Source organism: Aotus nancymaae, unplaced genomic scaffold (genome assembly GCF_030222135.1).
Source record: "Aotus nancymaae isolate 86718 unplaced genomic scaffold, 86718_ANA_hifiasm-v0.15.2.pri h1tg000029l, whole genome shotgun sequence".
NCBI classification, from domain to species: domain Eukaryota; kingdom Metazoa; phylum Chordata; class Mammalia; order Primates; family Aotidae; genus Aotus; species Aotus nancymaae.
Window position 1 is genome coordinate 92,952,934 of NW_026988442.1, and position 14,753 is coordinate 92,967,686.

The 14,753-nt window shown below is 47.6% G+C and overlaps 1 non-coding gene and 1 pseudogene across 1 annotated transcript; one reads left to right on the forward strand and one right to left on the reverse strand.

Moving 5' to 3' along the window:
* The first annotated feature begins 5,420 nt into the window (after nt 1-5,420).
* On the forward strand, nt 5,421-5,561 carry LOC135277184 (U4 spliceosomal RNA). Its single transcript, XR_010344769.1, has one exon. It is a non-coding gene; the product is annotated as a U4 spliceosomal RNA (small nuclear RNA).
* A 2,552-nt stretch (nt 5,562-8,113) lies between these two features.
* LOC135277019 (E3 ubiquitin-protein ligase ZFP91-like) lies at nt 8,114-13,875 on the reverse strand (annotated as a pseudogene).
* Between the last annotated feature and the right edge of the window lie 878 nt (nt 13,876-14,753).

The following is a 14,753-nucleotide window of genomic DNA, read 5'->3' on the forward strand; positions in this document are numbered from 1 at the left end:
TTAGTTCCTCTGGTTCCGTGGCTGAGGGTCACACATGCATCCATGGACAGCACCTTTCACAGATGCCTGGGCTTAGGAACCAAGGAAGGAAAACAGTTAGGGGAACACGCCCACTGTCTTACCATCCACCCTGGGCCATTCCAAAGGAAAGGAAGGAGACCAAAGGAACACCTTCTCCTCACTTCTCTTTTGAGTTGGATAACAGACCATCTTCAGCCTGTACTCCTCTGGAGTGCATACTGAAACAATGGGACTCCTTTAACCCAAAGACTTTGAAGAAAACATTGGCTCATTTTCTTTTGCACATGGGAATGGGATTCTTACTAGACCTTTGGAGGTGTTACACAACTGACCCCACTTTTTTAGCAATCATATCAGGCAGGCCCAAAGGAAATGATTCCCCAAAACTAGAGAAGCAACTTCCAGGCAACCATCTGAGGCAGCTATTGATATCTGAGCCACTTTTCCCCGCTTTGGGCACCCCTCCAACTGCACCGTCAGCCCCTCCAGCTCCACCACCTCCAAAACTCTCTACTCCCCCAGCTTCACTCTTAACCTCTACAGGAAATGCCCAATGGAGGTAATACCACTAGGGTTCAAGTTCCCTTCTTATTGCAAGACCTCCTTAGGCAAATAAAGGGAGGCTTAGGCTGATTTTCTGATGACCCTAATAGGTATATAGAAGCTTTCCAAAATTCTGCTGGGCACAGTGGCTCACACATGTAATTCCAGCACTTTAGGAGGCCGAGATGGGCAGATCACCTGAAGTAGGGAGTTCAAGACCAGCCTGACCAACATGAAGAAACCCTGTCTCTACTAAAAATACAAAATTAGCCAGGTATGGTGGTGCATGCCTGTAATCCCAGCTACTCAGAAGGCTGAGGCAGGAGAATCACTTAACCCAGGAGGTGGAGGTTGTAATGAGCCGAGATCATGCCATTGCACTCCAGCCTGGGCAAGAAGAGCAAAACTCCATCTCAAAAAAAAATAAAAATAAAAATAAGCTTTCCAAAATTTAACTCATGTATTTTATCTCTCATAGAGAGATGTTATGCTGCTCTTAAGCCAAAATCTGACCACAGCTGAAAAACGGCAGCTCTGCAGGCAGCAGATAAGTTCAGAGATGAGCAATATGTCTCCTATAGTAGGCCAGGAAGGGAAAGAGAAAATCGTGAAAGTTAGGAAGTAGGGGAACCATCATTGCCAATAGGAAGAGAGAGAGTACCTTTTGACAACCCTGATCAGAACCCCAATAACTCCACAGAATGGAACCCCTTTTCTATTGGGAAAAGGAAACACTTTGTTTGTTTGTTTGTTTGTTTGTTTGTTTGTTTTCTGAGACGGAGTTTCGCTCTTGATACCCAGGCTGGAGTGCAATGGCGCGATCTCGGCTCACTGCAACCTCCGCCTCCTGGGTTCAGGCAATTCTCCTGCCTCAGCCTCCTGAGTAGCTGGGATTACAGGCACGCGCCACCATGCCCAGCTAGTTTTTTGTATTTTTAGTAGAGACGGGGTTTCACCATGTTGACCAGGATGGTCTTGATCTCTTGACCTCGTGATTCACCCTCCTCGGCCTCCCAACGTGCTGGGATTACAGGCTTGAGCCACCGCGCCCGGCCAGGAAACACTTTTTAATGTGCATATTGGAGGGCCTATGAAAAACTAGGGCCAAACATCTTTTTTTTTTTTTTTTTTTTGAGACTAAGTCTTGCTGTCACCCAGGCTGGAGTGTAATGGCTCAATCTTGGCTCACTGCAACCTCTGCCTCCCGGGTTCAAGTGATTCTCCTGCCTCAGCCTCCTGAGTAGTAGGGATTACAGGCACGCGCCACCACACCCGGCTAATTTTTGTATTTTTAGTAGAGACAGGGTTTCACCATGTTGGTCAGGCTGTTCTCGAACTCCTGACCTTGTGATCTCTCTGCCTCAACCTCCCAGAGTGCTGGGATTAGAGGCATGAGCCACTGTGCCCAGCCAGGCCAAACCTCTTAATTACTCTAAACTGTTCATGATAGACCAAGAGCCACATAGGAATCCCACAGCCTTTGTGGAAAGACATAAAACACAGTTCTTTATTCCCTGATTCAGTCAAAGGACAGCTCATCCTAAAGGGCAAGTTTATTATATAGGCAGCTCCCAAGATTAGAAGGAAATTGAAGCAGCAGACTATGGGACCAGATAGCACCTTGGTAACCCTCCCGTAGGAGGCCATTTTGGTCTTTCATAATAGAGACGAGGAGGAGACACGGGAGAAAGAAAGTAAACACGAGAGAAGGACAGAGGCTCTAGTAGCTGCTTTGCAGCCTTGCAAAGTCCAGGATCCCCAAGGTACGACTGCTAGTTGCTACTGGTGTGGCAAGTGAGGGTGCTTTAAGAAGGAGTACCCAGGCAATAAGAGGAAGCCACCTCAACCCTGTTCAGTCTGTGGCAGAGACCGTTGGAAATTGGACTGTCCCGGAGATGGAGGTCACTGGGTTCAGAACCAGTCTCACAGATGCTCCACCAGCTCGAACTACCACTACTGCATAGGAACTCCAGGTCATTCTGGAAATTGAAGAAACGAGGGTGGACCTCCTTCTGGACACTGGAGCCAGCCTCTCTCTTCTTCTCTCTAATGTAAGACTTCCCTCTTCCCATAGCACAACCATGATGGGCATCTCAGGAAAGGTTCTAACCTGATATTTTTCTCAACCCCTTAGTTGTAGCTGGTGGAACCTATTATTTACACATGCCTTTTTAATAATGCCTGAAAAATCCCACTCCTTTATTAGGTAAAGACAGTTAGCTTGCATGGGGGCCAGCATCCTTATGGCCCCAGACAAACTCTTCCTGCTGGTGGAAGCTAATATTAATCCAAAGTGTGGGCAATTCAAGGAAGGATAGGTTGACCTATAACCACTAGGCCAGTTCGGATCCATCATAAGGATTCTACTTCTTTTCCTAACCAGAAACAATATCCCCTAAAGCCAGAAACTAGGAAAGTGCTAGAAGCCATTATTAACCTAAAGATGCAGGGCCTCCTCAAACCCTGTAATGGGTCCTGCAACACCCCAATATTAGGAGTGCAAAAACCCAATGAGGAATGGAGATTAATTCAGGACCTCCACCTCATTCATCCAGACTGGACCCTGTTCATGGATGGAAGTTCCATTCTGAAGCAGGGAGTCCATAAGGCAGGATATGCAGTAGTCACTCTGAATGATATTATTAAAAGTGCACCCCTCTCTCCAGGCACAAGCACTCAACCAGCTAAACTGATAGCTCTTACAAGAGCAGTTGAGTTAAGCAAGGGAAAGCTAGCCAACGTTTACACTGACTCCAAGTGTACTTTCCTGGTTCTTCAAGGTCATGCTGCCATTTGGAAAGAAAGACACTTTCTTAGTGCTAATGGATCCCCTATAAAATACTGCCAGGAAATTGACAGCTTATTATTCTCGTATTCCTTCCAAGAGAGGTGGCAGTAATGCATTGTAAGGGACAGCAGAAGAGAACAAATTAAATAGCCAAAGGAAACAAGTTAGCTCATCGGCAGCCAAGGCAGCAGCAAGGAAGCCTCAGGGCATCAACACACTTAAAGCCCCTCCAATCCGGGAAGGCTCCATAGGAGAAATTAAGCCTCAGTACTCCCCTACAGAGATAGAATGGGCCATCTCTCAAGGGTACACTTTCCAGCCCTCAGGATGGCTACAGAGGATAGCAAGCTTTATTTGTCAGCCTCCAGCCCGTGGAAAGTCCTTAAAAATCCTTCACCAAGCTTTTCACTTAAGAAAGGATAAAACTTATCAGTGTGCTCAGAGATTTTTTTCAGGAGAGAACTTAATAAAAGCAGTCAAACAAGTTGTTAATGCTTGTGAAGTCTGTCTTAAAAGTAATCTCCTTGGTCAGGCACAGTGGCTCACACCTGGAATCCCAGCACTTTGGGAGACCAAGGATGGTGAATCACCTGAGGTCTGAAGTTTGAGACCAGCCTGCTCTACATGGTGAAACCCCATCTCTACTAAAAATACAAAAAATAGCCACGCATGGTGGCACACACCTGTAATTCCAGCTATTCAGGAGGCTGAGGCAGGAGAGTTAATTGAACCTGGGAGGTGGAGGTTGCAGTGAGCTGAGATTGCACCAGTACACTCCAGCCTAGGAAACAGAGTAACACTCTGTCTCAAAAATTAATAAAAATAAATAAATAAAATATAAAGTTACTCTAACCATTCAATCCAATGCCACTTAGCCATAAAAAAAGTTACTTTTAGGAGGAGTTCACATCCTTCGTAGGGACATGGATGAACCTGGAAAACATCATCCTCAGCAAACTGACACAAGAACACAAAATCAAACACCACATGTTCTCACTCATAGGCGGGTGTTGAACAAGGAGAACACATGGACACAGGGAGGGGAGCACTATACACGGGGGTCTGTTGGGGGAGGGGGGATAGTGGGGGGGTGGGGAGTTGGGGAGGGATAGCATGGGGAGAAATGCCAGATATAGGTGAAGGGGAGGGAGGCAGCAAATCATACTGCCAGGTGTGCACCTGTGCAACAACCTTGCATGTTCTTCACATGTACCCCAAAACCTAAAATGCAATAAAAAAAAAAAAAAAAAAAAAAAAAAAAAAAAAAAAAAAAAAAAGTTACTTTTATACTAATGCTTCTGGTAAAGTACAGTAACACCTGCTGAAGGCAAACCAGTAGTAGAACCCATCGGAACGGCCAGCAGGTATCAAGTAAACTCTGCTGTCGCGGTCGTGGCCTATAGTATCCTCAGTAATAGTGGCAATCTTAATACTCATATTTAAACGCTATATTCTAACCCTGGGCCTGGTCCATGAAACATTTTCGTGGACCAGGCCCAGGGTCCCTCTGCTGTGTGTAGTCTAGGGACTTGGTGCCCTGAGTCCCAGCCAGTGCATCCATGACTAAAAAGCTGTTGCTTCAGAAGGCAGAACCCCAAGCCTTGGCAGCTTCCACTTTGTGTTGAGCCTATGGGTGCACAGAAGTTACAAATTGAGGTTTGGAAACCTCCGTCTAGATTTCAGAGGATGTATGGAAATGCCTGGATACCCAGGCAGAAGTTTGCTGCAGGGGCGGGGCCCTCATGGAGACCCTCTGCTAGGGCAGTGTGGAAGGGAAACATGAGGTAGGAACCTCCTCACAGAATCCCTACTGGGGCACTGCCTAGTGAAGCCGTGAGAAGAGGACCACTGTCCTCCAGACCCACCGACAGCTTGCACCATGCACCTGGAAAAGCTGCAGACCCTCAATGCCAGCCCATGAAAGCAGCCAGGAGGAAGGCTGTACCTTGCAAAGCCACAGGGGTGGAGCTGCCCAAGACTGTGGGAACCCACCTCTTGCATTAGCAAGACGTGGATGTGAGATCAGGAATCAAAGGAGATCATTTTGGACCTTTAAAATTTAACTGCCAGCTTTGCGCAGTGGCTGTATCATAGCCAATGGGGTTTATCCAAGGCGCGATTATTGCTAATTGAAAACTTTTCCCAATATCCCGCTATGACAACTTGAAATATAGTCAGTGTTGGCAATTTTTGGCAGTCTCCACGGAGACTGAATAAAAAAAAAAAAATTTGACCGCCTCACTGGATTTTGGACTTGCATGGGCCCTGTAACCCCTTTCTTTTGGTCAATTTCTCCCATTTGGGATGGCCGTATTTACCCAATACTTGTAGCCCCATTGTATCTAGGAAGTAACTAGCTTCCTTTTGATTTTACAGGCTCATAGGTGGAAGGGATTTGCCTTGTCTCAGATGAGACTTTGGACTGTGGACTTTTGAGTTAATGCTGAAATGAGTTAAGACTTAGGGGGACTGTTGGGAAGGCATGACTAGTTTTGAAATGTAAGAACATGAGATTTGGGAATAGCCAGGGGTGGAATAATATGGTTTGCCTGTGTCCCCACTCAAATTTCATCTTGAATTGTAACTCCCACAATTCCCATGTGTCATAGAAGGAACCTGGTGGGAGGTGATTGAATGATGGGATGGGACTATGCTGTTCTCATGATAGTGAATGAGTCTTATGGGATCGGATGGTTTTAGAATGGGAGTTTCCCTGCACAAGCTCTCTCTTTGCCTGCCACCATCCATGTAAGATGTGACTTGATCCTCTTTCCCTTCTGCCATGTTTGTGAGGCCTCCCAGCCATGTGGAACTGTAAGTCCAATAAAGCTCTTTATTTCGTAAATTGCCCAGTCTTGGGAAGGTCTTTATCAGCAGCATGAAAACAGACTAATACATGCCATATCTAATGTAATACATGTTCCCAGGCTGCTTTTGTTAGGTCTGTATGTCCCGACCAGAATATAGGCTGTGGGAGATCTGGAACCTTGTCATCTTGTTCTTTTTTATAGGCTAGTCAAGTGAAGCAATGGGAATGGAGAAGGAACAAATAAATCTGTAACTGGTGATAATCAGTCAACCAATTGTAAACACCACTGCACTTGCACCAGTCTTGTTCTCTGTTTTTGTCACAGTCTATATGGTGAGTACTCAATAAACTTTAATTCATGAAATATCAAATAATGAGAAGGTTATAAGAGCACTAGACCATAACAGCAGGAAGGCCTGTCTTAGAGCGGTTTTTTTTTAGACATAGTCTCGCTGTGTCACCAGGCACCCGGCTGGAGTACAGTGGTGCGATCTCGGTTCACTGTAATCTCCACCTCCCGGAGATTCAAGCAATTCTCCTGCCTCAGCCTCCCGAGTAGCCGGGACTACAGGTGCACGCCACCACACCCAGCTAATTTTTGTATTTCTGTGGAGATGGGGTTTCACTGTGTTGGCCAGGATGGTCTTGATCTCTTGACCTCATGATGCCCCCACCTCAGCCTCCCAAAGTGCTGGGATTACAGGCGTGAGCCACTGCACCCAGCCCTTAGAGTGTTTTTTAAAATTCCCCAAGGGTTGCAAGTGAAGCTTCAATTAGATGCATGAAACACTTAACAGTGGCTAACCACAAACACCTGGGCTCAATGATCATGGGCACCACTCCTCCTCTATTTCCAATGCAAATGAATCTGGGAGTAACAGGGCCTCAGCCTGTGTGAGAAAGAGTGAGAGATTCAGCCAGGGAGTTCCCTGGGGGCTATAACAGTTATTACAATATTGAAATATTTGCCTAAGTAACCTCTGACCACCGCTGTCTCAGGATCTCACATCTGGCAATTGGAGGGCTAATGCCTGGCCTTACTAAGGCCAGCAGCCCCTAGGTTGTTAAATATTTTGAAAACCACCTCTGCTTTCTGAGAATTCGTTTACTGGCAGAGGCAAGTTTCGGAAAAAGGTCAGTTTGGACTAGACCCTGAAGAACCCAAATCTTGCCAACAGCAGCTTCATAGGATCTTTTTTTTTTTTTGAGATGGAGTCTCACTATGTCACCCAGGCTAGAGTGCAGCGGTGCGATCTCATCTCACTACAACCTCTGCCTCAACCTCCAGAGTAGCTGGGATTATAGGTGCATGCCACCATGCCCAGCTAATTTTTGTATTTTTAGTAGAGATGGCATTTCACCACGTTGACCAAGCTGGTCTTGAACTCCTGACCTCAAGTGATCCACCCACCTTGGCCTCCCAAAGTGCTAGGATTACAGGTGTGAGCCACCATGCCCAACTGTAGGATCTTATATAGGGTGACAACTTATTATTATTTAAACTAGCTTCCCCCTGCCTTTTCTTTTTGAGATGAAGTCTTCCTAAGTCTTCGTATGTTGCCCAGGCTGATGCTGGAGTGCAGTGGTATAAGGAAAAAGGATGTGCTGTGGTCAAGAATAGGCCAAGGCAGACATGCAGTCCAGCGTGACTCAGTGAGTTTGGAGCACAGGTGCACAATCCACTCATTGTGTAACCACGCCATGTGAGGCGCATTATGGGAACACCCACGTAAGCTTGTGCTTGGCTTGGAGACACAATTGTCTGTAAAAGGTATAACTACCCTTGTGACACTGTACACATGGCTCACTCACACTTAGAGGAAGAGTAAAGCCGTATCAAAGCCATGTCTGTGCTTCCTCAAGTGCTTTCCCAGCTAGCCATCACCCCACCAACTCCCTTCAGATGTCAGTTTGGGCTAGAACCTGACGTCCAAACAGGATCCTGGGATGAGTCAGCCTTTGGTCCCCGCTGATTTCGAGTCTGCCATGTGGCTGCAGCGTGGGTTGTGGTACCCGCTGGCAGCTATGCTGCTCAGATGGGCTCCAGTGGTAAGCTGGGCAGCAATGGATGGGTCCCTCTGCGAGCATGGAGAAGGCACTGGGGTGGCTGGAAGCATGGAGCACTGAGAAGGAGTGAGCTTTTGCCAGCAGAGTTGGATGAGCATTTTTTACTGTGCTACGAGAAGTATACACCCAGACCCTGAGAAATGCAGTGCAGGTGAGGGCCCTCCAGGTGCAGGCGGGGCACCTGGAGGCCCAGCTACAGAGCTCGGAAAATGAGTTAGAAGCTGCTGTGAATGGGGACCTCCAGGCGCAGGCAGGTTCCTGGAGGCCCAGCTACAGAGCTTGGAAAAGGAATTAGAGGCTGCTGTGACTGCAGGCCTGGGTCTGTGATCTTGGCCAGAGACCCCCACTTGGTCTGATACCGAGGAGGAAGAACCCCTGATGCGGGCTTGCCCAGTGGTCCATCAGAAGGTCATCAGCAGGACCCACGGGTCCGTGCCGTAAAGAAGGGGAAGATGCCCCACCCACGAGGGGCTTCCCAATGGGAGAAAGGGGGACCCAAAAAGAGTGCCATGCTCATAGATGTGGATAGATTTCATTTTGGCCAGGATTGACCAAGAAAAAAATCTATAAGCAGCCCAATGAAGTTCTTTTTTTTTTTTGAGACAGAGTCTCTCTGTTGCCAGGCGCCAGGCTGGAGTGCACTGGCGCAATCTCGGCTCACTGCAATCTCCGCCTCCTGGGTTCAAGCACTTCTCCTGCTCAGCCTCCCAAGTAGCTGGGACTACAGGCACACACGCCACCACGCCCAGCTAATTTTTATATTTTTTACTAGAGACGGGGTTTCACCATGTTGGCCGGGATGGTCTCGATCTCTTGACCTCATGATCCACCTGCCTTGGCCTCCCAAAGTTCTGGGATTACAGGCATGAGCCAATGCACCCGGCCGAAGCTCTTTTTTTTTTTGAGATGGAGTCTCACTCTGTCACCCAGGCTGGAATGCAGTGGCACGATCTTGGCTCACTGCAACCTCTGCTTCCCAAGTTCTAGGGATTCTCCTGCCTCAGCTTCCCAAGTAGATGGGACTACAGGTGCACACCACTGCGCCCAGCTAATTTTTATATTTTTAGAGGTGGGGTTTTACCATGTTGGCCAGGCTAGTCTGGAACTCCTGACCACATGATATGCCTGCCTCAGCCTCCCAAAGTGCTGGGATTCCAGGTGTGAGCCACCACGCCGAGCCTGAAGTTCTAACTTTGTGGAAACGGTTGTCTCCTGAGCAGCAATTCCAGAAAATGCCCAATGGGGAGAAGGGCATTGATGCGCAACTTCATCCCACCCAGGCACTTCGGCTCAGACTACAGGCTGCAGCCAGGCAGGGGTATAGAGCCTCTTCTGTTTAATTTGTACAGTGGGTGCTGGTGTTAGTAGGTACCAGTGCAGATTGTACCCTTGTCTATGGGAACCTGGATAAGTTTCCAGGCAAGGCTGCATAGACAGCTATGAAAACTGATCAATGAAAGTGAAACCTGTATGTTTGTACCTTGGCATCGGCCGCTTATGTAAATACATTCTAGAGGTGGGTATTTTGCATGGCTTGGCAGCTGTGCCACCTATCACAGACTAGATGGACTGCCTGACAGCAGAATTGGGACAGTAACACTATGTGGTGGACTTGGCTAATGCATTCTTTTCCAGAGAGCCAAGACCAGTTTGCCTTCATGGAAGGGTGACTGAAACTTCAGTGTTGCCACAGGGCTATATGCATAGCCCCATCATATGTCATGGTCTCGTCGATAATGTTATGTTAACCTCTGATTCTCTTGCAGATTTAGATGTGGCAATGCCCCTCTTGCCTGAGAGTGGGATGGTGTGGCTGAGACCATCTTCCTAGCAGCCAGGCGGGCTATTCAGCAGGCACAAGCCCTATGGGCAGTTGGCCAGGGGTGCCCATTTGAGCTGGATGTGCATGTGACCACAGATGGTTTCAGTTGGGGCCTGTGGCAGCACACAGAACACCTGAGAATGTCAGTAGGTTTTTGGTCCCAACTATGGAGGGAGCTGAGCTCCAGTATTCTTTGATACAGAAACAGCTGGCAGCTACATATGCCACCCTTCAGGCCCATGAGAGCATGCAGGACAGCCTACAGTCATCGTGCAGATTTACCCAATAGTGGGGTGGATATGTTCATGGGTAACAACTCCTGGACTGGGACATCGCAGACACCCACTTTGGCAAAGGCGGGGCACCGACTTAGAGCAGCAGAGTACACTTAGTACAAGCCCCTTAGTAGCAAAGTCGCAAGAGATCTTGGGACCTGTAGTCCTGATGCAAGATAAGGCTGTGGGGCCTGAGGCACCCCTAGACCCTGAGCCTTCACTGTTTAAGGAGGGCCGCCCCCATTCCTGGTGAGGCATGGCATACAAATGGGTCTAGCTGAGGGGCTGCTGCTGCCTGGGCTGCTGTCGCAGTCCAGCCTCGTACTGACACCATATGGTTTGATACCAGGTGTGGACAAAGTGGCCAATGGGCTGAACTCAAAGCAGTGTGGACGGTGATCACCAAAGCGGTGACGCCTATGGTAATCTGCACCGATAGCTGGGCAGGGTTTTGAGGCTTAACCTTGTGGTTAACTACCTACAAGTTACAGAAGTGGCAAGTTGGTCACCGGCCCATGTAGGGCCAACCCATGTGGCAAGACCTATAGGAGAAAGGATGACCTCCTTTGACCAGGCGCGGGAAGAATGGTAACCTGTTGTTGCCTGCCCCAATACCCCCAAAGGGAGGGGAACAAAACATCTGGCTTAATGTATAAAGCAGCATTAGGGTCATGTAGACACGGGCTGGTTGCCCACCATAACCTGGAGTTGTTGCTCCCTGTATGGCTCTGACCTATGTATAAAGTCTATGTGTCAGACCTGTGTGTCCCGGCCCTGTGTGCCCAGACTTAATGTGAAGCCTGTGTGCCCAAAACCTATGTCTCCCTCAGCCTAGGGGGTGGAATATAAGGAAAACAGATGGATGTGCTTCAGTCAAGAAAAGGCTGAGCCGGGCGTGGTGGCTCACGCCTGTAATCCCAGCACTTTGGGAGGCCATGGCAGATGGATCACAAGGTCAGGAGTTTGAGACCAGTCTGGTCATCACAGTGAAACCCTGCCTCTACTAAAGAAAAAAAAAAAAAAGCTGGGTGAGGTGGTATACAGCTGCCATCCGAGCTACTCGGGAGGGTGAGGCAGGAGAATCGCGTGAACCCAGGAGGCAAAGGTTGCAGTGAGCCGTGATCATGCCACTGCACTCCAGCCTGGTCGACAGAGCGAGACCCTCTTTCAAAAAAAAAAATCTCTACAAAAAATACAAAAATTAGCTGAGCATAGTGGCATGCACCTGTAGTCCCAGCTACTCGAAAGGCTGAGGTGGGAGGATCACCTAAGCCCAGGGAGGTCAACGCTGCAGTGAGCCACGATCATGCCCCTGCACTCCAGCCTGGGTGACAGAGTGAGACTCTGTCTCAAACAACAACAAAAAAAATAAAAATTATGAGTGTTAAAAATTTTACAGTAGCTGGTAAAAACATAGAAGACATAAAACGTCCAAAATGGTGCAAGAAAGAAAATGGTGACCAGGCGTGGTGGCTCACGCCTGTAATCCCAGCACTTTGGGAAGCTTCATATATATATAAATATATATAAAATATATAAATATATATGAAACAAATATATTTATATATTTCATATATATCTAAACATGAAATATATAAATATATATATGAAACAGTAACCATGGAAACAGAAACCATATATATACCATATATATATCTTATCCAATCTCTATATATATTAGAGAGAGCGTATAGAGAGCGAATATAGAGACAGCATATATAGAGCATGGTTTCTGTCTTCTCTGCTATCTATCTTATCCAATCTTGAGACAGTCTATTGACTTTCTAAAAAGTTAGTGATTTTGACAGGGTGCAATGGCTCACGCCTGTAATCCCAGTTCTCTGGGAGACCAAAATGGGTGGCCTCTCGGGAGTTTGAGAACAGCTTGGACAACAGAGCAAGGCGATCTCCAAAAAGAAGTGATTTTTAAGTTTTACATTTTTACATGATCAAGTCTTTCCACTGTTTATTTCTTCTGTCACTGCTAAGTTTAAAAAGTGTTGTTTTTCAAGTATCTCAAAACTTCCTGTTCCCTTTGAATATGAAGATGTGTTAAACTGTATTAATAAGGAGAATGCATTTGGGACATGCATGGTCTCAGGGTGTTTATATGACCTGGGAAACAGAAGTTGGTCTGAATTTACAAACACATCAGTCTGTGAATCCAGAAGTATTCCTGTGCAGGGCCCATATTAGTAGCATTACAAAATATGAATATTGGAAACCTAAAAGGTGAACATGTTGGGTTTTTTTGTTGTTGTTCGTCTTCTATCTTCCTTTCTTTCTGCTGTTTTTTTTGAGACAGAGTCTTGCTCTGTCGCCAGGTGCCAGACTGGAGTGCAGTGGTGCCATGTCGGCTCACTGCAGCCTCCGCCTCCTGGGTTCAAGAAATTCTCCTGCCTCAGCCTCCCCAGTAGCTGGGACTACAGGCATGCGCCACCACGCCCAGCTAATTTTTGTATTTTTAGTAGAGACGGGGTTTCTCCACTTTGATCAGGCTGGTCTTGAACTCCAGACCTCAGGTGATCCGCCCACATTGGCCTCCCAAAGTGCTGGGATTACAGGCTTGAGCCACTGCATCTGGCTACTAGATTTTAAATGCTTTAAATTATTTTTGGTTCTTTTTACGTTTAAATACAAAGTCTGAGCTGTCCCAGTGCCCCAAGTCTTCCCTTCCACTAAGGTCCGGTAGACCTTACCTTTCACTAAGTTCTGGTAGTCTGAATCTTCAATCAGAACCTCTGTGATAGCATCCGAGTTCATGAGCAACCCTTCGGTGCCCTCACTGGGGCTGCTTCCCGCACAGCTTTTCCCATCAGCCATCAGGCTCACCTGTCCCATTCCACTGCAGTATGACCCTGACATCCTTTCAGCTTCTAGTGGTAGGCATCCTTCAGAGGTTGAGTTTCCCAAGGGCTCAGGAGGAAAAGGAAAACCCTGACCATCTGAAGGCTGCGTCAAGGACTCTGGGTTGGTGCCCAGAATACCTGTGCTGATGATCGGTGCTTGTGTTGGCAGCCAGAGCTTCTTCAATCAGCGCCTCAGGGTGGCTTTTTGCTTTGTGTGCCACTATGCTGTCCTTCTCGGATCTTTTGCCACAGATGTTGCAGGAAAACTGGTAGAAAGATTCACATCATGCTTTTTTTTTTTGGCGGGGGGAACAGATTTTTGTTCTTGTTGCCCAGGCTGGTGTGGCCTCCCTCGGCTCACTGCAACCTCCGCCTCCTGGGTTCAAGCGATTCTCCTGCCTCAGCCTCCCAAGTAGCTGGACTGCAGGTGCCCGCCCCCACACTCGGCTAATTTTTTTGTATTTTTAGTAGAGACAGGGTTTCACCATGTTAGATGGGGTTTCACCATGTTAGCCAGGCTGGTCTCGAACTCCTGACCTCATGTGATCCACCTGCCTTGGCCTCCCCAAAGTGCTGGGATTACAGGCATGAGCCATGCGCTCAGCCTCATGATTCTTCATGTGCCAATTAAGAGATGCCTTTTGTCAAGAAGTCAATCTACAGATCTCACATTACAATGGCTTCTCGCCAATGTGAATCATCTAGTGTACTGCCAGATTGTGAGACCTCTTGAAGGCCTGAGCACAGAATTCACAGATATAATCCCTTTGACCTTATGATGTTTGGCAGGCATGGTGGCTCACACCTATAATCCCAGCACTTTGGGAGGCTGAGGCAGGAGGATCACCTGAGGTGAGAAGTTAAAGACCAGCCTGGTCAACATAGTGACACCCCATCTCTACCAAAAAATACAAAAATTAGCTGGGTGTGGTGGTGGGCACCTGTAATCCAAGCTATTCTGGAGGCTAAGGCAGGAGAATCATTTGAACCTGGGAGGCGGAGGTTGGAGTGAGCCAGGATCGTGCCACTGCACCAGTCTGGGTGACAGAGGGAGACTGTCTCAAAAGTAAATAAAATTTGAACTTAAAATCCTCATACTAGCCTCACATATGCAGAAGCTCCGTGCAGCCAGCGGCCAGCACGCCGGACCGTCCAGGTTTGGAATGTGCCCATCTCAAAGGCAGTTGTCTGACAGCTTTGCCTTATGGGTCTTTCTGAATTCCCAGTTCTCTCCTGAGCTGTTTCCTTCACCCATCTCATGGAGCCCTCTCCTCGAATTCTGTAATTTCAGGTATTCTTCTTTCTCCCCGTAGCTCCACATTGATGCATCTCAAGATGGGGGCTCAATAAACTCTTGCTAGTAAGTACACACTAAGTGCCACACAACAAAGGGAGGCACACACAGCTCACGTTTGAACCTGCTCCATGTCTGATGGATTCTAGCAGATCTGCCCTGACTCTGCTGCCATCCAATGTGCATTCTCTTTATTTAGTTCCAAACTGCTCTTCCACTGATGAAGAGGAGAGCCTGGTGCAGGCACAAATACTGATCAGAATCTACCTCGTCCCATCTTCTATC